We start from the raw sequence: 25,160 nt of genomic DNA on the forward strand, positions 1-25,160 counted from the left end.
ATGGAACACTTGGACACAGAAGCACACACAACACCTGATCACACAAGCACAAACAACGCTTGAAACACAAGCACAAACAACACTTAATCACACAAGCACACACAACACTTGAAACACAAGCACAAACAACACTTAATCACACAAGCACACACAACACACAAGCACAAACAACACTTGAACACACAAGCACACACAACACTTGGACACACAAGCACACACAACACTTGGACACAAGTCTGTTTTTGTAGGGCAGCTCCTCACTGTCTCTCATTCTGCTTCATTTACTGTCTCAAACCCTGCTCCAGTGAAACTCCACACTGAGGTGAAAACAGACACAGAGCAAATATTTGTGGCCTTTTTGATTTATGAGAAGATGTTTGGCTCATGAAAAAAGCCTTTTTTTCCTCTGTGAGCACGTCCCCATGTTGTGTGTTTGTCAGGAGCTGCGGTCTGCGTGGGGGTACCGTCTCAGCATTTCCGCAACACGTCGGCACCCTCGGACTTCTCTTTTTTTCCTGGGGGTTTGCGTGCGGCCCCTGTGGGTGAGGCTGGCGGGTCAGCGAGGATGGGCCCTTCATGCCCGCTCTGTGCCACACTGACTTTTCCCACCATCTGCCACCTGCGTCCTCAACACGCAGCTCTGCTCTGCGCTCGACATTCACTGAAGCTCAGGAGGGCAATAAAAGCCAAGCGGGGCATTTCTGATGTGTGGCGAGGGCAGGACAATGTGGACTGTTTGCTGCACTTCAGTTGTGTGGCACAGAGGTCACAGTCCTGGTTGTGGGTTCAAACGTCAGGTGAGACACTGCTGCTGTGTCCTTGAGTAAAGTACTTCATCTGAGCTGCTCAGTTTGCAGTTGTATAAATGTGTGCAAATGTGAGCTGCTCTGGATAAAAGCTTCAGACACGTTAATTGGAAACAATACAGAAAATATCAATAAGAAGATCCGGATCCTGTTTAATATACCCCCATTATTATCCCCTGCACAGCTGACATCACTACAACCTTTTCTTCGCCTACGGTAGAAGCTAGAAGGTCAAATCTCAATCTTTTCACACTGGAGGACACAGGTACAGCGGAAGGGTGGGGCCTTTCTGAGCACAGGCTGAGCTCTGTGATCACGGGTTCGATCCCGGGTCATGTCTTTATCCCCGAGATGCAAATTGCCACACCCAACAGGCAAAGCCAAGTCTCTCCAACCAGCAGCTCCTGAACGTCACCGGGCACCTGTAGGCTTTGAGTGGTTGCTCCTCCAGGGGACGCTGTAGAGCTAGCTCGCATCCGGACACATAGATAATAGATCTGCAGGAGGAGATCTGTCACTCTCCCCAGGGGTCGCAGGAGTCGCTGTTGGAGAGTAAGTCAGAGATGCCAGATTGGGTTGTAAACAAAAAATACAAATAGAGATTCCAAAGCAAACAGGTTCCTCTGCCCCATCTTACTCCTGGTTTCTTGATTCTAGAACAATCTGACAATTTCGGCTCACAGTTTGGTAACTACAGGCCTGGCCTGTGTTTCTGCTGTTCTGGGTCAGACCATGAATTCAGTATAGAGTTTGTTGTGGAGATGGGTGGGTTAGCAGTGCATTCTGGGAGTTTTCCCCAGGGTTGGCTCTTGACCAATCCCATGCGTGCACAGGACAGAGCGCACACCTCACAGCCAATCAGATCGCACAGAACCCCCAGACTCCCTCCAGCCGCTCGGTTCTCTTGCGGCAGCAGGCCTGAGTCGCTCAGTGCCGTCCGATCAGATCACGGCGCCTTTATGCTGATGATGGGGAAACCCTCATGAACGTTGAGCTGGGCTCCCAGAAGGGATTGGGAAGAAGAGGGGAGAGACTTCAGTGAGCCGAGAACTACCAGGGGAAAGTTTAAACTGAGGAGTTTCGTTGTGCAGCCTCGCATGCTTTTGATGGAGAAGGGCAAGTCTGTACACCTCGTGAATTAATAAAGGAGGGGGGCTGTGGAGGAGGGATTAGTCCAGATCAGGTTGGAGGGAAGAGGGCCAGTTGGCAGGAGACACAAAGGGCTGCAGTAAACTTGTCTGGATCGGCTGGTGCTTATACTGTATATCCCCAAGCTTTTCCTAGAAGTGTTTCTGGTTTACATTTCGCCATTGCACCAGGGCAGAAGAGCAGAATTACATTCAACAGAGAGATTCCACAGGGAAAGCCTGGCATGATGGCCCTGCTGGACAATGGCTCTGGTCTTGGGTTCTGACAATTGGCCGGATTCACTGTAGCTGACGAGGGGTTTGTTGACACGGCATTTGGCAGCTCCACAAGCCCTTCCTCGTGGTTGGATCCTGTTTTCTTTTCTGTAGGTCTGTCTGTTGGGCAGCGTCAGCATGGTGCCAGTGCAGGGAATGTGGTCAGGGCTTTGTCACACTGTGCTACTGTCGGTCGTCTGTTTGGTGTGATGTCTCTTCCTGAATGTTAGGTTGAGAAAACGTGGAGGGGGTAACACTGATGTGTGTGTGTGTGGGGGGGGTGGATGTTGTTGCTTTATCTTTGTTCTCTGTTTGATTTATTATGTTTAAATAAAAATCTAATAAAAATGTGTTACCACTGAGAGGCATGGACGAAAGCACAGCTGTTTTTCTTGCTGTCTTGACTCTCTCTCTCCCTGTTAGTTTATTGCAGATCTCCCCCCACCTCCCCCCCGCTCTGCAGACAAATGGTTTACATTTGCTCATGCCGTTCCAGCACCTTCCCAGTGGGCCATAGCTGGAAGCCGTGTCGTTCATCCTCCCTACCTGTCCGCTGTAGGTCAGAGGTCAGGGGTCAGAGGTCACAGCCCCCCCTCTGGGCTTCTTTAAGTGAAAGAGGGCTTGTCCTGGTCACCTTCTGTCTGCCTTTCTCATGTCACCAGGCACCAGTAAGCTCTGTCTGTAGTGCGTTAAGGATGCCTTTTAAGCATTATTTTTACCTCATACATCTCAAACAGCACTTTTCTGCTTTTAAAAAAAATAATTTACAGCGTGGAAAGAGGGAATGAAAAGGTATAAACAGTCTTAGAGGAACAGGGGATACGTATCAGCTGAGCAAAGGTGTGGACTGACCGATGACAGACTGGTCTGAAGCTGGCTGAAAGCTCTAAACAAGAGCCAAGAGTTTCAGTTTTGCAAACATTAGCTTGGCACTTGTAAAGCTGAGATATTCGGAAAGATTTGCCAGAATCATAAATCAGTCTGAGAATTAACCCATTAGGAGGCTGTTCTGGGGATGCTTGGTACCAAGACATACTGTATTAACACAAGACTATACAAGATTACACACCGACTTCGGCCCATGTAGCCCACTGGGCCGCGAGTAGCTAATTACTGGATGTGGAATTGGAATTGATTCCAGGATCTTTTCCAGCTTTCTTGAAAGAAGCCAGGATATCAATTTCAAGCATGGGAGTTCAAGACTCCCACAACCCTTTGTGTAAAGAATACCCCCCCCCACCACCCATTTTCTCTGTTTTAATTGCATTTGTATCCCCTGGTTTGTGTTTCACCTCTCATTCTGAGAAGATCCGCTGGGTTGCTTTTTCGATGTCTTTCGAGATCTTGAATAACTGTATCAGGCCGCCTGCTGTCTGTTCGGGGCTAAAGAGGTTCAGTTCCCTCACCCTGTCAGTCTAGGTCATTCCCTGAAGCCACAGGGTGTGTCTGGTTACACTGGACTGATTCCAGAGCAGGAGCATCCCTTCGGTGACGTGGTGGACAAATGTCTCTACAATGAGGTCTTACGATTACGCCGTACAATTTAAACATTTTCAGCAAATCCCTTTATTGACATCATATGCTTGAAATTCTGTATTCTATCTAAATTATTCTTATTCATCTTACATTGTATATCTTTAAAAATAATATATCTCTATACTGGAGATTTTTTTTCTTTCCTTGCTTTGTCTAGAAGATGTAAGTGATGTCGACACGCACCTCAGTCCTCGTCGTGAAATAGGCTCTTCTAGGTCTGCGTCTCCCGGTCTGCAGTTTGTGTGTCTGCTGCCTGTATTTAAGGACACGACATGCCCTCTGCCAGTTGTTGGCCTCGGTCCGGGAAATGATTGAAATGTGTTTGAGTTGCGGAGTCCTGGGGTCCCGGGGTAGGGGACACCCCCAGCTCGCTCTGTGGGCTGATGGGGGGAGCCGCCGCTCAGGGCTGGGCTGGGAGAGGGAGGTCACTTGTGTTCCCGCTCATTTTAAACACCTGTGAGAATGCAGTTGGACATGGTGGGGGGTGGGAGGGGGGGAGCAATCTAAACATCATTAAACACAACAGATGGAAATCCCTCAGATTCTTCTCCCTCTCCGGGCCATTTTGTTCCTCCTGTGTCTCATTCCGTCTCCCCTCTCTCACCTGCTGTGTCATTTTTAATCTCTCCCCTGTCTCCCTCTCTTGACCTGCCTGTCCCTCCTCTTCTCTCTGGTATCTGTCCTGTGGAGTGACTGAGAGAGCCCTCTCCTGCGCTAGTTAGAGAGGTTTTATTCCAGTGAGCACGTCTGCCTGCCGCCTCTCAGTCTGTGCGTGTGTTGCATTGTGAGGGCCAGTCTCTTTTAAATGATTAAAGTGCCCAAATTATGCTTTTGGGGACTGTTTTTGCCCCCATGAGAATTTAATTTAGAGATACAGGTGTGTGTCTTTGCACTCCTGTGTGTGTCCATGTGTGAACATCCCTGTCTCCACGTGTGTGCCTGTGTCTGTATTTATGCTCCTACAGTGTGTTTGTGTAGGAGCTCCAGTGCGTGTCCATGAGTGTGTGCGTCAGTGTGTGCACTCTTGTGTGTGTCCTTGTGCACGTCAGTGTACGCACTCCTGTGTGTGTGCACTCCTGCGTGTGTCCGTGTGTGTCCTTGTGCACATCAGTGTATGCACTCCTGTGTGTGTGCACTCCTGCGTGTGTCCGCGTGTGTCCTTGTGCACATCACCGTACGCACTCCTGTGTGTGTGCACTCCTGCGTGTGTCCGTGTGTGTCCTTGTGCACATCACCGTACGCACTCCTGTGTGTGTGCACTCCTGCGTGTGTCCGCGTGTGTCCTTGTGCACATCACCGTACGCACTCCTGTGTGTGTGCACTCCAGCGTGTGTCCGTGTGTGTCCTTGTGCACATCACCGTACGCACTCCTGTGTGTGTGCACTCCTGCGTGTGTCCGCGTGTGTCCTTGTGCACATCACCGTACGCACTCCTGTGTGTGTGCACTCCTGCGTGTGTCCGCGTGTGTCCTTGTGCACATCACCGTACGCACTCCTGTGTGTGTGCACTCCAGCGTGTGTCCGTGTGTGTCCTTGTGCACATCACCGTACGCACTCCTGTGTGTGTCCTTGTGCGTGCGTGTCAGGGTGTGTGTATTGTGTGGGACGCTGGGGGATCCCACTGGTCTCTCTTTGTGTATCTGCCTCGGTACAGCTGTGAAGGCTGTTCATTAAATTTGCATGGAACAAGCACTCCTTTCACTTCAGAGTGATAATCGCCCTGTCCTCCCTCTCGGCCCGCACCTCTCACTTGTGCTGTTTAAGCCCGGCTCTATTCAAGTACAGCCCCCGAGGCCAGGAGGGTGCTCAGGCCCTTCCACCCACCTGAGCTCTTAATTAGTTCCTTGGTCCAACTCCCCTCTGGGCCTGCTCAGGTGTGAAGGCCTGTCAGCCGGGCCGGAGGCGTGAGAGGAGCGCAGTGTGGCCCCCTGCCAGCGAAGGCTCCTCTGTGGCAGAATTGCAGGAAGGGGCTGCTGTTCCCACAGGCCCAGCTGGACTTCCCCCTATTCAAACTCCCCAGCTTCGCCTTTTCCTAGATCCTCTGGAGCCGCGTCTGCGCCCGACTCCTCGCTCTGCTGGCTGCCTGTCAGCCGTCCACGCTCGGAGCTGCCCGGACCGGGACTGGGAACCGGCTCGCCCCGCTGGGGGCGTGTCGACGTGTCCGGCGCTGCTGGCCCCCGTCAGCTGCCGGTTCGGATCGCTCCGAGGTCCGAGAGGACGTGCTAGTGCGGGGATTCTCCTGCAGGTCAACCGTCCCTGAAGACGGGCATCACCTGTGAGCTGCTGAGGGGTCCAGCATGCAATCTGCTCAGTTAAGAGAACCCTGGTCCTGGAGGGCTCAAGGCTACTCAGACTGCAGTCCTAAATGATCTGTTAATTGCTCAGTTTCACACGTCACCTGTTTAATCGATCCCAGTGGTTCCAGTTCTTTAGAAACTGGTGATTAAGTGTTGACCTATGACCTGCTGGATTGGGGTTGGCCAGGGGCCAATGTTGGCGATCCCTGGGCGGGAGGGAACTTGCCTGTGTGCCCTTTGGTAAAGAGGTGAACTCGGTTCATCTGACCACTGCAGCGGGCAGTTTAACTGGACACAGTGGCTATAACAGGCTGCCCCGCTCCGTGCCTGGAAAAAGCAGCCAGTGGCTCCTGGCTTTCATCTCCTGCCCGGCCGTTTCTCATTTAATGAGCCTAATTCCTTGATTAACCGGAAAAGAAATTACAGCACTTCTGTCGGGACCCGAAACAGCTCTAGAGCCACCGTGCTTCGAATCAAGTGGCGTTTTTTTAATGGCCAAATCGTGAAAGCATGTTCCACAGAAATATTCCACAGGAACCAAAACAAATGACATCTCTGAGGTGAACTGACAGTTTGGAAGGACGCGCAGCCCAGAGAGTTCAGTCAGTGTGTGTTCGGATGGCATTCCTGTGGTTGTAGTAGTAGAGTAGTAGAGGAGTTGATTGCCATATGTACACTGGAAGGCTTATACGCACTGATCTCTCAGGACAGACGACGCAGTACGACAGACAACACCACAACATGTAGTCGGTATGTTACAAAACGGTACATAATGAATAGTAACATCCAAAACAATAAATACATTGTAGAGAGCCATACACATGTGGAAGTGAGAAAAGCCCATGGCCATCCGAGTGCAGAGTGCAGAGTGCAGAGAGTTCTGTGAGCTGTTCAGGATACACGCTGCAGGAGGGGAGGAGCTGTTCTCCAGTCTGGGGGTCTGTGCTTGAACAGTGTGGTTGAGCTCGCCAGGGCACAGGGGGCAGAACAGTTTGAGGCCGAGATAGCTGGGATCCTGAATGAGGGACTGGGCTTTACTGTGACAGCGGATGGTGAGAATCTTGTCATCCTCTGTGCCGTTGCCACAGCCCTCTGTAGTGCGTCTCTGTCGTGCGTGGTGGTGTGGCTGCACCACACAGTGATGCCTCTAGTGAGGGCACTTTCTCTGGTGCTGTGGTAAAAGCTCATGTGTAGCTGCTTCCCCACAGCACAGTTCTTTAGGCGTCGCAGAAAGTGCAGGCGCTGTTGTGTCTTTTTCAGACTGGCTTCTGTGTTGTGTCACTGCATCTCTCAACCCAACACGTTTTATCACAGGGCTCTCGGCTCTGGAGGATAGTCCCGGAGCCACAGAATCTGTCCGTTTTCACTCCCAGGTGAGAATAATGATTTCAAGTGGCTCCGATTGTTTGATTTGACAGTATAAGACACGTTCTCCAGAAATGCACAGCTGGAGCATGATGTTTACAGCCTACAGTGCAGCAACTGCACAGGGCCTGGGGTGGAGATCACAGCACCTACGCATTGCTGATGTCGTCCTGCACCGCACACACAGACAATGTGCCAGTGGATAACTGGGGGATTAGCCTGAAGAGAAAGAAAGTGTTAAATTGGGGGCGTGTGTGCGTATCTGTGAGTGCAGCCCAGGCCCACACACACCCCCGATGCTGCACGCACACGCCCTGTATTAACACTTTCTTGCAGTCTGTAGGCATCAGGCTGATTCCTCCATAATCCTGCGTCACATTTACTGGATCATTGGCTGTGTGTTAATGGGTGTCCCAGTGATTATCGCTGGGGGAGGGGAACAAGGAGTAGTGCTCAGCCATGCGGAGCCCGGTGAAAGAGAGATGTTTAATGTCCCGAGGACCGGCAGGCAGCGTGCATCAGTCTGTCACTGCCTGGCTCTCCCACAGTAAGGGGAGTCCTTCCAATCTATTCCGCTGTGGGAGTTTGGCACGCGCACCTCGTTAATTAATTATGATTCAATTAACCAGCGGGTTGCATTAAAGACCTGCGCTGAAGGAATCTGAATGGGACCGCGTCTGTCGTAAAGAAAGATATATTTCAGCGTATTGTCACCTGTCAGTCCACACATGAAGGCTTAAAATGTTAATTGTTTTGAAGAGTATCAGTCTTATGGAAGGGTGATGACTTTCTTACTTGTGCGTCACCAAGAATACGAAGTGCTCATCAGAAATACAGCAGAGGTCAGAGGTGCAGTACTGCTATTTTGGGATATAATGGCCATAGCGATGAGTATACCAGTGCAATTAGCAATATCAATGCCAAAAGCAACATTTATACTAAAGCCAACAGAGATAGCAATAGCAATATCAGGCATTGCTATAATAGCAATACCACAACTAAGAGCAAGAACAATAACAATACGATGACCAATACCAGTAACAACAGGAGTAACTCCAGCATTATGAGTTTAAAAAAAAAAGATAAACCTCATAAGACATTTGTCCTGCTGTCACCATGATCATGAAAGTTCTTTGTTGTCCGTTTGTTTTTCTTCTGGAAATATTCCTGAAGGGTCTTGTCTGCACAAGTGCTCAAGTCGAACACAGACTGGGGCTGTGGCCCATGGCGCGGGGCGTCCTGTGGAGAAGGTGTCCGGGGTTTGGGAGAGCCGGTGACTGCTGTGAGCTCGGCAGGCTTTTGGCTCGCTTGGCTTCTGCTTCTGTGCAGCTGGGAACAGAGCCCAGGGTTTGCTAAGGTTTCGCTTTGGGAATGCAAGGCTCTGGGGTTGGTTGCTAGCTGGTGCTCTTGGGTTGCAGGGATGGTGATAGGACCGAAACCGAAACTGCCGCCCGGGCCAGGGAAGTTGCACTGTGCCCAGGACCAGTTGGAACACAGGCCCCTCCTCTCCTCTCCCCTCTGCTCCCTGTCTGACCCGTCTCCCAGTGTCTCCCACAGTGTCCTCACCCACGTACTGACCCATCTCCCAAACTCTGACCCGTCTTCCAGTGTCTCCCAGTGCCTCCCAGACACTGACCCGTCTCACAGTGTCCTCACCCAGGTACTGACCCATCTCCCAAGTACTGACCCGTCTTCAGGTGTCTCCCAGTGCCTCCCAGACACTGACCCGTCTCACAGTGTCCTCACCCAGGTACTGACCCATCTCCCAGATACTGTCCCGTCCCCCAGTGTCCTCACCCAGATACTGACCCGTCTCCCAGTGCCTCCCAGACACTGACCCGTCTCCCAGACACTGTCCCATTTCCCAGTGCCTCCCAGACACTGACCTGTCTCCCAGTCTCCAGATATCTCCCCACGAGAGCACAGCAGGGACCACAGCCGTTCACGAACTCGCCATCATTCTCATTTTTGTTGCGGTCGTCCCTGGTCAGCGCTGGGACAGCAGACGAGGGGAATGACCGGCGGCCCTGGGCCTGTGAAAGGTCAGGAGCTCACTCCGTGTGCAAACTCCACGTGGGAGTTCCTCACCCGCTGGTGTCCACACCTGGTCCACCGGCCGGTCACAGCACAGCTGACCCGCTGGGGGGCCAGTGACTGGAGCTCCTGAGATGTACTGGTTACAGCGACAAAGCATCTTAGCAGCAAGTTACTTGAACATTTGGCAAAGGCAAACACAGCATGGAAATGTTCCCAGGGCAAAATATAAATTACTGTGTGCCCGACTCAATCTCCAGTGGATTCTCCGCTGTTTTCTGACAGAGAATTCCAATATACTGTAACGCATGACATTACTATTGCTGATGTAACGATAAAACCAGAGGGAAGAGGTTGTCTTCTCGTCAACGCGGAGTCGAATGGCTGAACGCATTTGTGAACAGGGGTTAAAGATTAGCGATAACACACACACCGGGAAGATGTGCAGTACCACAGGGAGTTAACTGAAACTGCAAATCGGACTTGAGGTTGCAGAAAGTATCAATTTTAATGCCATTTTCGGGAAATTGCATTTGTTTACACATACCCAGGAAGTTAGGGTTTATATTAAACTAAGATATTCACACTCCAGCATCCACCCCTTTCCTATTTGCCGTCGAAGCAATGCTGAAACAGAAGCACAGCTAAGCTTGCGAACGACGGCAAGACGCTTATCGGTGGTTTCTAAAAAATCGATTCATTCCTGTAACTTTGTCTTGGCGTCGTCGGCAGCGTCTCTCTCCAGAAGGTGTTGGAACCCCTACGAAACGCTGTTACCTGCTTGCTGCTATAACAAAACGCATTATAAAATTCCATCACAGCGTGAATTAATTTAAAAAAAAAACTACTTCACGGCTCGCGTAGCTGTACGTGGAGAATCTGGACTGAAGGGGGGGAGAAAGTTGGAATTTTTGGAATCCTTATCACCGGGCACCTTCTGGACCAAACCAGCTGGAGAGAATTGGGAGGGAGGGAGGGGGGTGATAACCTCAACTTTAAACTTAAAAGGCTAAACTAAAAACGTCTATCGTACAGGGAGCGTTGATTTTAACGCCTGTGCGCAGACACGTCTTCGACTCGCCGGAACTTCGAGGCGTGTGTGTCTGAACGCAGCGGCGACGAGAGACAGCGGTGAGCCTCCCCTCTCCCTCGCTCCGCTCCCCCCGTGTGGGAGGGAGACTTGGTTGCCTCGGTTTAAAGCCGAACTGTGTTGAGTAAACTAACCTGCGAGGAAGTAGAGGGTGCCGAGCTCCGCGGGTGATACCGTGAGGCTGGACTGCGCCGCTCCGGCATTTTTAAACGCGTTTTAATTTATTTATGAAGTGGGGTGGGGGGGTGTTTATTTCGCGGTGTCGTCTTTCTCCCACCCGGCGCTTGGAGTTCAGCCGCCGGGGAGCCGGGGAGCAGGCTCGGCTTGTCAGATTGTGAGGGAAACGGAGAAGCCGTACGGACGCGGAGATGTCTTAACACTTAACTTCTACCCCTCCTCTAGATCTGACTCTTGTGTTCCTGCCCCCCTCCCCACCTCCCCGCTCTCTCTCGCCCTCCCCGAGCGGAATGTGGAATACACATCGTCGCCAGCAAGGAGCCGCTTAGAAATTAAGAATTGTAATATCTAAAACGACCGGATTCATTACGACAAGGTAGGACGCCTCTCAACTTTTCTCTGGTGCGCTTGTGGCGGAGCTGGCGGTCGTGCACGCGACTGCCGGTGTTGTGCCCGAGGTTTGTGTGTTGAGGCTCTGTGGCAGGCAAACACACACACACACTGACAGGCTCTCGTTAACGCTTTTCGCTCCCGTTGCAAGCGGTATCCCCCCACAAAGGAACAGTCGCGGCACAACAAACGCGGAGTTGCGAGTTGGGACGAGTTTGTTTCAGCGTGTTACCCGTTCTGTAAAGCGGATATTTATTTTTTTTTTAGATTGGGAAAGATGTCGTTTCACATGTAGGTGTTGTCTGTTTTTTTGTTGTCAGTTGAAACGTTTCGTGACGTCCTAAGCCCGTGGTGTTGTGGGGGCAGGCGGGTCGTTGCCAGACCCCGGAGCCACAGGTGACGGTGTGTTGGGCTTTGACAACACCTGAGCCCGGCGCGTCACCCCCCCGCCGAGACCCCGGGAGAACCCCGGGTCGGGTTGGGTTGGGTTTTACCGCTGCCCGGCCGTGGCCGTCGTGTGGCAGCGGCCGCGGTGAAGCGGTCAGCGAAGTTGGCCACGGTTTGGCCAGCGCACAGCCCCCCCGTCCTGAGACACGGGACGCCGGCCGGCTGGAGACGCATTTCCTCCGTGTCGTTTTATAAACACGTCGGTGTCTTTCGCGAGGTAAGCCGTGGTGGTGACGGAGCTCGCGAGACGGCAACAGTTTCGTGTCCTAATTGTCGCCTTTAAGTTTGAGGAGGGTTGAACGGCGCGCTAGGGCGACTGCTCTCTCTGTCGGCTTCCCGGCAGGTCTCTGCGGCCGGTGTAGCGCGGAGGCGCCCGGGAGCACCGAGTTGCGGTGCGCTCGCTCTAAATTTAGAGGAGCTGTGTTGTTGTTGTTTTTTTATTCCCTGCGGTGGACACGGGCGGGGCGAGGCCGAGAGGTGCCGGCGAGAGCCCGCGGGCAGGAGCTCCGAGGACAGGATGCATCTGTGCCGGGATTGCTCCCTGGAGCGGCCGGAGGATGAGCTTTCCCCAGGCTGGTCTTCCTCAGTCCAGCCCCAGCGCGGCGCCCTCCCCCTGTTCTCCCGCCTCGCTGGGCCGGGAGTCAGAATGCCCTCTCGCTCGGAGGAAGACACAAGTGCTTGTAGCTTCCTGCGCTCCTTGAAGTGGGGGTGTGTTCTGTCCTGCTCCCCTCTCCGGCTTTTCCTTCTTTCCCACGGCTAAGTGGGTAACCTCATCCACAACCAGTGCCCCTCCACTGCAGGGAGATTCCCACCCTGTCAGCTGCAGGGCCCCGATGACTCTTTTTCCATCTGCTTGGCTGCGGGTTCACAGCTACATCTGGAGTCTGGGAATGCCAGAGTGCATGGTGGGAAAGGCGCCTTAGAAACGCTCTGCCTGGAGCATCATGGTACTTGCGTGGTCTGGTGTGAGTCTGGCCCTCCTGAAGATCCCCGTGTTGAACACGAGCGGGTTACAAAGGAGGACAGGTCTCCTGTCCCATCCAGGCTGTCTGGCAGGTAGATTGTTAGTCGCTGCAGGATCTGAGGATCTTATCTGGCTGTTTTCCGGAAGGAGCCAGGTTTTGGCACCAACAGCCTGATGGGGTGGCATGTTTGCGTGCACCCGCACCCACACCCACAGAACGCTAAGAAGTGTGTTCTGTCCTGAGTGGAAAGTCCATCCGCCGGTTCCAGGGATCCAGGGTTTTGGCACCAACAGCATGGCTGGGCTGCCTCTCGCAGGCTCCTTCGTCCCCGTTCTTGGTTTTCAGTGCACTTTCAAGCAGTTTGTGTCCCCTGGGTTGTGATTCAACCTTAAAGCCCCCTGGGTGACAGTGAACCATGGACTGCGCCACGGATGTGCTTCAGCCTTGATCCAGCTGGTGAAGTAGTTGCTTGCTCCCCCCGTGATCTGCTGTGCATTGGGGCCGCCGGTGCAGAGTGGCCCCTGTGCGTCTCCCGGGGGGGGGCCGCCGGTGCAGAGTGGCCCCTGTGCGTCTCCCGGGGGGGGGCCGCCGGTGCAGAGTGGCCCCTGTGCGTCTCCCGGGGGGGGGCCGCTGGTGCAGAGTGGCCCCTGTGCGTCTCCCGGGGGGGGGCCGCCGGTGCAGAGTGGCCCCTGTGCGTCTCCCGGGGGGGGGCCGCCGGTGCAGAGTGGCCCCTGTGCGTCTCCCGGGGGGGGGCCGCTGGTGCAGAGTGGCCCCTGTGCGTCTCCCGGCGGGGGCTATGATTCATTGCTGAACGAAGTAGATCTCTTCCTACATGTGAAGCACTGAGATCTTCTGGGACGAAGAGCAGGATGGTCATGTGAGGAATTCTTTGCTATAAGGAGTGTGAAGGACGGTTCTCATTTTCAGTGGAAGAGCTGACTGAGCGGGCAGTATGACCTCTTGCAGTGTGTGCTCCCGGTGAAGGAATGGTGGGGTTTTTTGTGGGGCCCGTGCGCACCTTTCCCAAACAAACGACGCGCACCATTCGTGTCCGAAGCCCTGCACCCCGATGCCAATTCGGTCCTGATCGGTCCTGATTTTTACATGGCGGCGTGTCAAAGCCACAGCGTCTCGAAGGACAGCGCCTCCGTCCCGGTGTGGGGTGGTGGGAGCGGGTGTCCCGGTGTGTGGCGGATGTCTGGTTTACCGTCGCCTCCGCGGCGGGTCAGGGGCTGCCGCAGGTGAAGCGAGAGGGAAGAGATGGGAGCGTGCTGGAAAGACCCGAGTGATTTTTCCGTGTTTACGGACAAACACAGCTGCGGCCTCCGTCATCAGCCTGCGAGAGAGAGAGAGCGAGCACGAGAAGCGTTTCATCCAGGCTTTGCGTTGAAACGCTTCCTGTCTGTCTCCATCGCAGAGTTTACAGTGTGTGTGTGTGTGAGAGATCGCCCCGACGCGCTGCAGGCCATCACCTGCCCTCCCGACTGGTCAACGGCTGTTCTTGGGCATCTGATGACAGGGGACAGAGGCTCCCGAGGCCAGAGCAGATACTGCAGCCTTATCAGTCCGTGGGAACAATGTCACCCTGATAGGGCTGTTTGCAAGGAAAGCAGTGTGTGTGTGTGAGGGGGGAGGGAGGGAGAGGGATCTACGCTGGTGGATTATTTGAGCTCTACCTGGAGAGTGTGTGTGTGTGTTGGCAACAGGGGCAAGCAGCAACACGGGCCGGCCAGTGTTTGGACAAAGACGCCGGCCCGCGAGCAGGAGGTGCTTCTTTGCACAAAAAGTTGTGGGAGCATGGAACAAGCAGCTACCCAGCCACGCTGTTGTAGCCAGTTGATCCCAGGCTTCTGTTGCTGAACGAGCCAGCTGGGTCGAGCGTCCTGCTCTCGTCTCTGAGCCTACGTCAAGAGCCGTTCCCAAGTGGCCAGCACAGTAAAGCTGCCAGCTCGGAGCACGCTGCTGCCTCGCACCCGAGGCCGGGTGTCTCTCTCTCTCTCCCTGGCTGTGCAGGGGTCGTTGCCTGGCCTAAAAATCAAAGCCAGCCGGCCAGGACATGCAAATGAAAACAGTACACTTCTTGACGTTTACCGCGGCGCTTCGAGGACCGAGTGGAGATTGGGGGTATTGGTGGATTGTTGGGGCGTCGGTCAGCTGGGCAGTGGGGGGGTGAGACCGTGCTGATTGGCTCACTGGTGCAGCGGACGGGCCTCTGTCGTTTCGGGTTTCCGTGCATCGGAGCCGGTGCCAGGCACTGAGGGTTTCACGCCCGTGGGCGCCCTGGTGCGGCTTTCCGCTTCGTCAGCACAGCCTGTGCGCAGGAGCCCGGCACGTGGGGGGAGTCCGATTTGTGAGCGGAGTCCGGTTTTTCCAGCCCGTCCTGAGCCTCCTGTCCCATGATCCCCCGGGAGGGGGTGGGGGAAGAGAGGGTAGGGCAGGTGTGTCGGCCTGTTGCCCTGGGCGGGGCCCTTCCCTGCTCCCACACCGCTGGTGTTGGATCCTCTCCCGCGGGAGAGCTCCCCCGCGAGTGGGCAGCGGCAGACAAGTCCGATCCTCTCCTCCTTCAGTCTGGAGATCGGCAGCTCGGATCACGTGAGATTCACGGCTCCGCCGGGACAAAGCCGCTATTGTTGGATCGGCGCGCGTGATTTCTAGTCTCTCTGCGTGCGCGCGGGGCTGGGAAGTCATTTCCCCGAAACCTGCTGGCGTGTCCTGACAGCCGCAGCGCTGGAGCCGCCCGCAGTGGAGGTCGCTTGTAGTTCAGTTATAGTTCACCTTTTCCTGGTAGGAAGGAAACGTCCCAACATCCATACAGATCCGGTTTTCTCACAGTGCTTACCATGCTATGGAGGATATGTGTTTTTGCAAATTGCACTTACTCATTGTGAGCAAAGGATACATGCCGATGGGCCTACTGCACTGCTGCTCCGACTCCACTCTCTGGGTGCTGGTTTAATAATAACAATTCCTTACGCTCATATAGCGCTTTTCTGGACACTCCACTCAAAGTGCTTTGCAAGTAATGGGGACTCCCGTCCACCCCCACCAATGTGCAGTTTGTGCTGCTTGACCGGTTGGTGCCTCACTGTCATTTTATTAAACGAATCTGTTTTACCTTATTCCCCGCATGCGCTGGATGGTCTTGGAGTTCGGCCAGGATAAGGCCGTAACCATGCATCAGCCTCCCGAACGCCTCCCTCTGCAGGAGGCCGGAGAGCCGGAGTTAACGCGTGCCGCCGTGTTTGTGACAGTTCCCTTTTGTGCTAGGCGTTGTGCCGCTTGTTGTGGGCAGTTTGCTTGGGGGATATTGGCTTCTGTGGAGCTTGAAAAAGGAAATGAATGTTTGAAAACAAACCCGCCGACCGAGGCAGCAGCTCTTCTCTGCCTTGAGCCTCCCGTGTCCCATTTCTGGCTCCCTCATTTCCCTGCTGAGCTCCTTGTTTGTTTAAGAGAGGCAAATACAGCCACTGCCTGCCAGGTGGGGTTGTTTGTTTTTTTCCTCCCTTTTTGGGGTAATTTCCTTGCGATTCAGACACCCAGCGCTCCCAGCGAGCTCGGGGTGCTATGCAGGTTAAAAGGGTTGTGGGGGTGACTCTCTAAGGGTCAGCCAGGGTGAAGGGAAAGGGCTCGGACTCCCACTGCACAGCAGCTCGATCCATTTTGGGTTTTTCTGCAGACTCGCCGAGCAGCTGCTGTGACGTGGCGCAGAGAGATAATCTTTTAACGATTCAGCAATTGTGCAATTATTTGTTACTATTTTTAGTCAGGGCCTTTGTCCGAGGTGTCTGAACCATTAAAAAAAAATCTGCTAATTGATTTTCTGGCACAAAGCTGGAGAGATCTTAAATGGGAAAACCAGGGTGCGGCAGTGGTGCCACACACAGAGGTGACCCGTGTGATGTGGATGTGCGGCTCGCCCGAAACCCAGGAATGGGCTGAATTGCTGCGCAGCGGGAGTCTGATCAGTAAACTTATGAGTGCACACAGGGAGATCTGTTCCGATGCTCCACAGTCCCCAGGGTGCGTTACTGTTCCAAGCTACCCTGTCCCGGCCACTGAGAGAGGGTCTCGGTGACGCAGGTGCTGCCCCTGCTGAGGGTAGGACTGGTGCCTTTTCTCGTACCTGTGTTTCGGTCCGAGTGATGATCTCCATCGAGCAACGCCTCCCCTCCGGTCCTGCAGAGTCCTGGTGTCGAGGTGGGAGTCCCCTGGTGTCGAGGAGCAGGCCGGAGTGAGGTGGGAGTCTCTTTCCTCCTGCGCTGTGTCTGATGCACACTGGGCAAGCGCTGGACCGTACGCACAGAGCGGGCTTGGAAGAACACAAGATGCAAACGAGAGGCCGTCCGGCGTGTTGCGTGTTTAATAGCCGATGGATCTGAGGGTGCCGGGGTATGGGTTTTGACGGCGCGCCTGTAAGAGAAGAAAAAATCTTAGGGGGAAGTGTTGGGAAAGGCAGGCCTCTGTGCTGCCTGGAAGACCGAGGGGATCTCTGATGTGACAGAAGGGGCTGCAGACAGGGGTTGGGGCACAGCTGCCCTGCGACTGCCGGTTTGTCTTTGCCTGGGCTGGGAGGGGGCGCGGGGCTCTGCTGTTTCCGAAACTGCCCGGGGGATCCTCTTACCCTTGCTGGGGTCCAGACTGCATGCAGAGGGGATGACCCCGGCACTCCAGATCAGAGATCAGACCAGGAGTGTTGGTAACAGAGCACTGGGCTCTCGGTTCACACAGACACTCTTGACAGTATTGCAGAACCGTCCTGCCACCTTGAGAATTTTTTTCTGTGCTGTTGGGTGGAAGTCGAACCAGCCAGGGTTAACGATAGCTCTGGAGAGCGCTGTCCTTGATCTGTCTCCCAGAAGGCCATTGAGCAATTACAGTAGAGGTCTGCAGGGAATTATTTTCTTATTTTAAATCTGGAAGTCGCTGTGTAGCAATTATCCCCTTATTAACAGGGAAAGGTCTTTTCACCTGAGAGTGTCTTTGAGTGTGTGTGTGTATAATCATGCATGTGCAGTTGTTCGGTTGTGATCGTGTGCTTGTTGCTGTAGTTGTCAGTGCCAGCTGTGTCTTCACCAGGACAGCTGCAGAGGGAGGGGAGGGTGAGTAAATCAGCACTGACAGCCCCCCCTCTGGAGCAACAGATCTGTTCTCAGCCCAGTTGGAGCGCAGAGTAGAGTGGAGCAGGTTTACTGGTGTGGCTGCACTTCCCTGGGAGCTCATCCACCACTGGAGCCGGTGCAGTGCTCTTGGGCCTGAACCCATGCTGCCTCCTGCAAACTTAATGAGTACCATCGAGGGGGAGGAAGTCAATTCTTTATTTTAGTGAACAGATAAAACCATTTTAAATACAGATGAGAAATGCAACACAATCCTTTTATACAATCCAAAGATTTACCACTATACATCCTACATGAAAATGGTCTATTCTTATCTTTTCCCTCAGTATTTTACAGTTATTTTACTTTTCTGGCTTCTTTAAGGCTGCCTCTCGGAGCTCCGTCAGCAAGAGTAACAGCCCTGTGTGGCTTGGCCTGTAGACAGCAGCTCACAGGTGCACGTGTTCAGGGTCAGCAGGTCGTAGTTTGGGCCGGTATTTGTAAACGATTCGAGGTCCCCGAGAACGCAGTAACAGCCTCGAGGGTGTGGGCTCCGCTGTTGTCCCCTCCTGAGTAACAGCGTGGACGCTGCAGAGCAGTCTGAGCCCCTCCGGGTTTCATTCTTCACCTGCGCGGTTGGCTGGCTGCCACATGTCGTGCTTGATTCGCAATTAACGACAGAGGTGATTAATAATCGGATTCCCTTTTGCTGGTAAGAAGAAGAAGAGGCCAGATGGCCTCCTCGGGTTTGCTACCTCTCCAGCCCATTCGGTGTTTAGTGGTTGATTGATACCAGAACCTCCTGCAGCTGTTTCTTGAAGGAAGCCAGGGTATCGGCTTCAACAACGTTGTGGCTTGTTCCACACTCCCACCTCCCAGGTTGTAAAGAAGAGCCTCCTGCCCTGTTTTACATGTGCTTCCCACTGGTACCATCTGGTTGGCGTTGCACTGTAGCTTCTGAAGCAGCGCACTGGGTTGACGCTGGCCATGCTTGAGCCCAGGCTTGAGTTCCTGTATCGGCTCCCCTGGTAGTCTTCTCTGCTCGAGACTGGACAGGATCGCTACCTTCAGCCCGTCAGACACGTTGTAAGTTTCTGAATGTACCTGGTTGCTCTTTGGACTGGTTCCAGAGCAGCAATGTCTTTTCTATTTGGCAACCACAATTCTGCACAATATTCTGTATGGGGTCTTACTAGGGTGTAGTATGATTTTAACTTCGCGGTGTAATTTCTGCGCGTTTGAGGTTTCCTTTTTATTGCTTCTATAGTTGTCTAGGAGACGTAAAAGATGCGTCAACGTCTCTTTCATCGGTGGCCTCTCTGCATTATCCTCTGATCCACAGTCGCAGTGGCGCTGCTGAGCGAGTGCCAGTCCGCAGGTCTGGGTCTCTCCCTGCCCAGCTCTGGGAGGGAAACCGGCTCCGACCTGCAGCTGTTTTGTTTTTCGGTACAGCCTGTCTGAGACAGGCAGGCCAGCCTGTTGATTTGCAGCAATTAACGGGTCGTTGCAAAGCAGTCATTAGCTCCTGCAGTGAGATCACTGGCGTTTTTGTGTTTGGTCTCCTTTCAGAGCCCTGACAGAGGGGAAGAGCTGACTGCACAGCGCAGCCTTCAGAGAGACGGGCTGAGAGATGGCGTGCTCAGGAGAGAGAGAGAGTGCAGAGGAGTGGGGGTGAAGGGAAGAAGGGGGGTAACCTAGATTCTTTTGGCTGGTCAGCTGCGCAGTGGGGGGGTGTCTCTGTGATTTTTTAAATCCAGGCCTTTCCTGTTTGCGTGTGCCAGCGACACACAGCACGCAAGCTTTGAGCTGCGTGCCTCCGTATTAAGAGAAACAGTGTCGGCATAGTGGGCCTCGCCACCCTGACAACACCAGCCATGAAACAGAGGAGGCACTAACCCCACTGGTGCCAGGTAGAGCTGTTTCATGAAGGAAGCCAGGATATTGGCTTCAAAAGCGATGTGGAGACATTTGAGGGTTGTGAATACCTGGGCATCTGGCTTCTCCGTGCGGACAGCCTCTTCCTGTTGGATCTACCTGCTCTCTTTGGCTTCTCCGTGTGGACAGCCTGTTCCTGTTGGATTTCGGGAGCGGGCGGGCTTAGTGAGGTCAAGGATCTTGTGCCTCCCAGCTTCCAGGCTGCTGTTGATCTGGGATTAACGGAGCAGGGTGTTTTGACCAGGGAGTTGCTCGCGGAGTTGGTATTATGGAGCTGTTCAGCCCTTCCTGTAGGTGCTCGTCATCGAGCCAGCCCTACAGACAGAGACAGGCGTGCAGGCCTTTCCAAGCTCTGCTTTGCATGCAGTGTTATAATAAGAGTCCCTGTTATTAACGCACTGTTATTATCCCTGCCTTCGGCCCTATTCCTGCAGAGCAGGGCTGGTCCGGGCGTCCCTCTTCATTGCATGCGCTGGGCCGGTCTTATCTCCAGACAGCTGCAGAGGCAGACGTTTCCCATGCTCCGAGGGCCGTATCCTGCCTGCTGTGTGCCAGCAGTGGCTGTGCCAAGCGAGCGTGGTCAGGGCCGGTCCGCCTCGCCCTGTAGCAGAGAGCAGCAGCTTCTCCGTCTCCAGGAGAAACGGGCTGGACTCCCTCTTGCGGAGCAGCGTGATCCACTCCAGGCTTTGCTGGGAGATGCAGGCCGTTGCGGGAACCGCTTGGGTTGGTATGGGGCTGATCCTACTGTCGTATCCTGGCATACAGTCGTGGGTGAACTCCAAGTCCGTCTGAAATGCATACACACACCACCCCTGGCAAGTGTGACAGGGACTTTTTTATGTAGAAAATGGCCTTTTCTTATTTATTTTTTTTCAAACCAAATTCCTGTGTTTCTTTCCTTTGCGTCGTGGGAATGAGGTGGGTGTCGGTCTGGGATCTGGCTCGCCCGACCTGCTGTCCAGCTGCCTGAGGCAGGACACTGTCCTTGTCCTCTGCGCCGGACTGGGCCCGGTGTGTGGGCGGCCCTGGGCCGGGACAGGCAGCGGGTCCCTCCGGCCCCAGGGGTGCGGCTCCGCTTGCGGAGCGGGCGGACGTGTGTGCGTGGATCAGCGGGCGCCGGGCGCTGCTGTCTGAAAACGTGCTTTCAAATCAGCACCGCCGGCCTCTGCCACTGCTGTCTCCTGCAGTGCCTTCACGCCTGTGGCTCACCTGTCGGCCTTCCCAGGGTCTTTGGCAGGACCTGTAGCCCGGCCTGGCCCAGATGGGACCAGGCACCCAGGTGCTGCTGTGTTTGTGCCACCTCGTTTTTGTGTGTGGTGCTGTATCACCTCCCCCTCCATCCAGCATTGTGCTTTTTTTTCCCTTTTTGTTTTTTTTTTTTGTTTTTTTTTTTGGTTTCCGTCTCGGGGTGTTCGGTGTTCTGTGGTCTCGGGTGTGGGGTGCTGGGTGAGGGGCGCCTCCCGTTTTCCGTGTGTGCTCGGGGGGAGGTGGATTCTGGCGGGCTCGGCCGCCCCCGCCCCTCCCCTGCCACGGCGCAGTCCGCAGGGTTTGAATATTGAAATCGGCTGCGGATTTGCATCCCTGTGATGTGCGGCGCGCTGGGGCCGACGCCTGCCTCCTCCGCGGTCATGTTTTAATCAGCTCCCGGCTTCGTCTTGGCTTTCTCCCCCGCTCCGACGGCCTGCCTCTCCCGCTGGGCCCCGGTTCGAGACCTCTGGAGAGCGTGTGCGTGGTGTTGGGACTGGTTCGCGTGAAACCGTCAACAGGCAGCTGGTTTTCACTTGCCAGCCTGAACACTGTTTTTGCTGGGAGGTGGTGGGTGGATTTGCATTTTATTCTTTTCCCATAGCAGTGGACTTTGTACATTTGTTAACGGGGGGGTTATGAATTTGGCTTCTTTCTGACTCACCTTTTTGGTGGTTGTTTTTTTTTTCCTTCATCTGGCTTAAAAAAGTACAATTAGCAGTCAAGTCTCCTTCAGCCCGGTGCCCTGGGTGAGAGGCAGTGTCCAGTCCAGTCCTGGGGTGGGTGGGTGGGTGTGTGCGCCAGCTCGGGCACCGCTCTGCGTGTGTGTGCCTGTCAGGGGCTTTGCTGGCCCGGTGGGCTGCAGTCTCCACACCCAGGCTCGGCTGCTGCTGCTGCACGATTTCTTCTCCGTCTCTGGCGTCGTGCTCCAGAAGTTCGCCGCCTGCGGCCGGTCTGGGCTCCTCCTGGCGGCGGTGTGCCGGTGTCAGGTGAGCTCCTGCTCTCCCACACGCCGCGGGCTCCGGCAGCCATGTGCTTCCCACATGTGCTGAGCACATCTGGACTCTCCTGCGCCCCCCCGAGAAATTCCTCTCCCGTTGGTCCATTTCTGCCTGATGCTGATCTTATTTTCTTCGTGTTTCATTTCAGTGGATCATATTGAATTCATATGTATATTTTCGCCACTGCTGCGTGTGCAGGTGATTGTGGGCCAGGTGCTGTAGGACAGTGGTCTGGGTCTCCTGCTTTGTGCTGTTAACTAAATTACGAGCCAATTCAGCCAAGTGGACCCAAGCCCTTATTCATTGGAACTTTAATTTTGTTTGTAATTTAATGATTTGTTTTATGTTGTTTGCTCCATACATTTTAATGTCAAATGTAACTCCCTCTCACTTTGCCTGGTCTCACTTTCTTTTATGGGCGCAAATAGAAATAAGTTTCTCTTGGAGCATTGCTAGGGACGCCTCTCCTTTGGGTTGTTGTAAAACAGTTCACTCTCATGTTTGATTTGCTCTTCAGCATCCTAACAGAATCCTGGCCTGGTCTGGGGCAGTAATTGACACAAAGCTGTGTTATCCCAGCTGGAGACAGAGTGCTGTGGAGCACAGTATACATTAAGTCTATAATGACTGTGTACAAACTGTGCTTTGCACTGCAGTGAAGGTGCCTCTGCTGTCTGCACGCTGGCTCCAGTGGATATTTGCACACCTGGCCCACAGGTGTGTACTCAGGCACCTCTGTAATAATACCCTGGCTCTCGGGGGCCGTGACTGAACAGAGTGTAGGACAGCATTGTGGGCTCTAGAGATGGACTAATTCGTCACAGAATCTCATCCAGCCATTTTCTGGTTTTCTGTAACATGACTGGACAGCTTGTTCCACTTGCGGAGAAGGGCCTCCTGTTCTCAGGATGTTTAAACGCACCTCCAGATGGTCCCACTTTCTGTCCTCTGGTGCGTGTTTCGCTCTTCAGCGAAGAGCGCCGGCGCCTTTGAGGGCTCCGGGTACCTGTGGAGCTGCCGGAGCTTGGCCGGAGGGGTCCAGGTCTCCGTGCTGCAGTGCGCTCGGCGTTCAGGAAGGCCCGAGACCGACCGGCGCTCGGGGAAGAAACGACAGGGCTGCGTTTTCCGAAACGAGTCTTTTTTTCCCCGGAGCCGGGCCGCCTCCCGGCAGGGATCCGTATGGACCAGTGGAGTCCTGCAGATCGTGCGCGTTTGGATTCAATCCGTGGGCGAACAGCTTGGTGTTGGGGCTGCCCAAGAGCTGGGGCACCGCGGGGCCTCGGGTTTCACTCCCCCACAAGCCCTCCGTGGCCCGAGCGCATCCGATAGCCTGGCCTGATGAGCAGGGGAGGCGTCGCAGCACTGTCCTCCCCGACCGCGAGCCGTCCTGCACGCCCCGGCGCGGGGAACTGAGCCTTAATGAGGCGTCGAGACGCTCCCTGGCTGCTGCTGACCTGGCCGGGTGTCAAATCGCAGGCGGGGGCCATCCTTTCTGGCTACAGCGGGACCGGCCCGTCTGCCCCGCCTGCTGCCTCCTCGTTATCAGTGAGGGTTTGCCGGGGTTGGAGTTGTCCCAGGTCGTTTTCATTCCCTCTGGTGAGCGGCTCTGACCCCCCCTCCCCCCCCCGACTTGCGCCTCCAGATGCCAGCCAGCCGCTCCTCCCTGCCAGCTCACGCGCGCGGCTGGCGAAGAGGCGTGTGAGCGGAGAACCGCGATCCAGAGGGCGGGGAGGTGCGTTTAAAACGGGGGACAAGAGGCTCCTCCGCGCACGGAGGGGTGTGTGGAAGGTGTTACCCTGGTCTCGTTCATGAAACTGCTGGAGGAGATCCTGGGATCAATTAGCCGCTAGTTGCCGAACGGGCCGGAGGGCCCCCAGTACAAGCTCTTTGTATTGGTCGCCAGCCCTGGTCCTGGGGACCCCTAATCCTTCAGGGCTCCTCGGCGTCGGCAGCCACGCCTTCAGGACCGTGGCGATCTGGGCTCAAGACGGCAGGCTGGCGGCTCAGTTAGAATCGAAATCGGGCGGCCCTGTCGCTCGTGTGGAACCGGGGAAGCTGCTGTGAGGGAAGTGATTCTGGGGCTCAGGGAGGGAGGATGGTGGGGGGGGGATTGTGTGCAGCCCTGCCTCATTAGAACAATCCTCGATCCTGCTATAAAGTCAGGCGGGGGCCCTGTCTGCGGGCCTCCTCCTCCTCCTGGCTCCCCCAGGTGATTAGCGACCCGGCTCTTCAAGAGGAAACCGACTTCCGGGGGGTCTCCTCCGACGCGCTCCAGACGAGAGCTCGACGAGAGCTTGATTGGAGAGAAGCGATCTTTAATAGCAGATCGCAGGGCAGCGACCTGGGAAAGCAGGCTGCGTTCAACTGAGAGGCAGGTGTGGGTTAACGATGTGAATTATGGCTTCTGAAGAGAGGGAGTAGGTGTCGGAGCTTGTTTCTGTTCTTGTCGTGGTGTTTCGGGACTGGCTGTCCTGGCTTGCCTCGGGCTGCTGCCGTCTTGGAAGCGGAGCTGGACTGGCTCCCCCCTTCATCCTGCAGGCCTGGGCTCTGCCGTCCAGGGGTTGCGGGTTCAAATCTTGCGGACTGCAGAGTATACACGTGCTGCTGGCAACTCCTCTGCCTGCCCTGCCCACCCTGCTGTCCGTGGTGAGCAGCTGGCAGCTGGTAGGAACAGCTGACCCTCCAGAGCATGTGTGCACGTCGTCTGCCCCATCTCCAGGGGCAGGTACTCCTGCAAGAGGGGGAGGAAGTTCACTGATGACTTGCCTTCTCCCAGCTCGCTGCCTCGTCCCGTGGGGGAGCAGAGAGCTGGTGTTCGATTAATGCGGCCTTCATGTGAATTTTTTCAGGGTCCCGATGGGTTTTCTTTTTGTGCGTTGAAACGGCAGGGGTTTGCGGAGCGGGCGGAGCTTCACCGGCGCGCGATCGCATGGCCGCGGTACAGTGCAGTTGATTCCTTGGGACACGGTGAGTCTGCGCCCCTGGGGAGCACGCGGGTCCCCCCCGTTTCCGGATGGGAGTCGTGGTTTTAGGGTGGAGCCCACAGTTCCCACTGCTTTATCAGGTTCTTAAAAATGGTATGTTTCTCAGAGAACAGACTCGTCCCATGGTTTTGTCGTTGATGTTTAAAGACCGAAAGAAGCTTTGCCGTTAGAGACAGCAAGCAGCTGCTCAGCACCGAGCACAAAACGAGCCCGACACAGGCAAGCAGCCCGCAGCACCACAGGCCTGTGCGTCTGTGTTGGTCTTGCTGCTCTCGCGCACGATCTTGTCACTGACGGGTTGAGGAGCTGTGCGACTGGGCGGCGGCCTCCTCCTTCTGGGCACTCTGCCATCTGCGCCTGATGTCTCGCTGCTCTCCGGAGCCTGGCGCT

At 54.8% G+C, this 25,160-nt stretch overlaps 1 protein-coding gene across 3 annotated transcripts in view; it reads left to right on the forward strand.

Annotated features, from left to right (window-relative positions):
• ccdc120a (coiled-coil domain containing 120a) overlaps positions 1 to 25,160 on the forward strand; it is a 51,941-nt gene that overhangs the window by 14,010 nt on the left and 12,771 nt on the right. Inside the window, exons 1-2 of one of the 3 annotated variants that reach the window (XM_069183934.1) lie at positions 10,628 to 11,083; positions 19,175 to 20,263. The exons of 1 other annotated variant lie outside the window; for it this stretch is intronic. The gene's annotated coding sequence lies outside the window, so the exon portion shown is untranslated. Of the gene's footprint in view, positions 1 to 10,627; positions 11,084 to 19,174; positions 20,264 to 25,160 lie in introns of those variants that run through there. One more of the 3 variants, XM_069183924.1, reaches the window with a different exon arrangement.

The sequence above is a fragment of the Lepisosteus oculatus genome, chromosome 2, assembly GCF_040954835.1.
Source record: "Lepisosteus oculatus isolate fLepOcu1 chromosome 2, fLepOcu1.hap2, whole genome shotgun sequence".
NCBI classification, from domain to species: domain Eukaryota; kingdom Metazoa; phylum Chordata; class Actinopteri; order Semionotiformes; family Lepisosteidae; genus Lepisosteus; species Lepisosteus oculatus.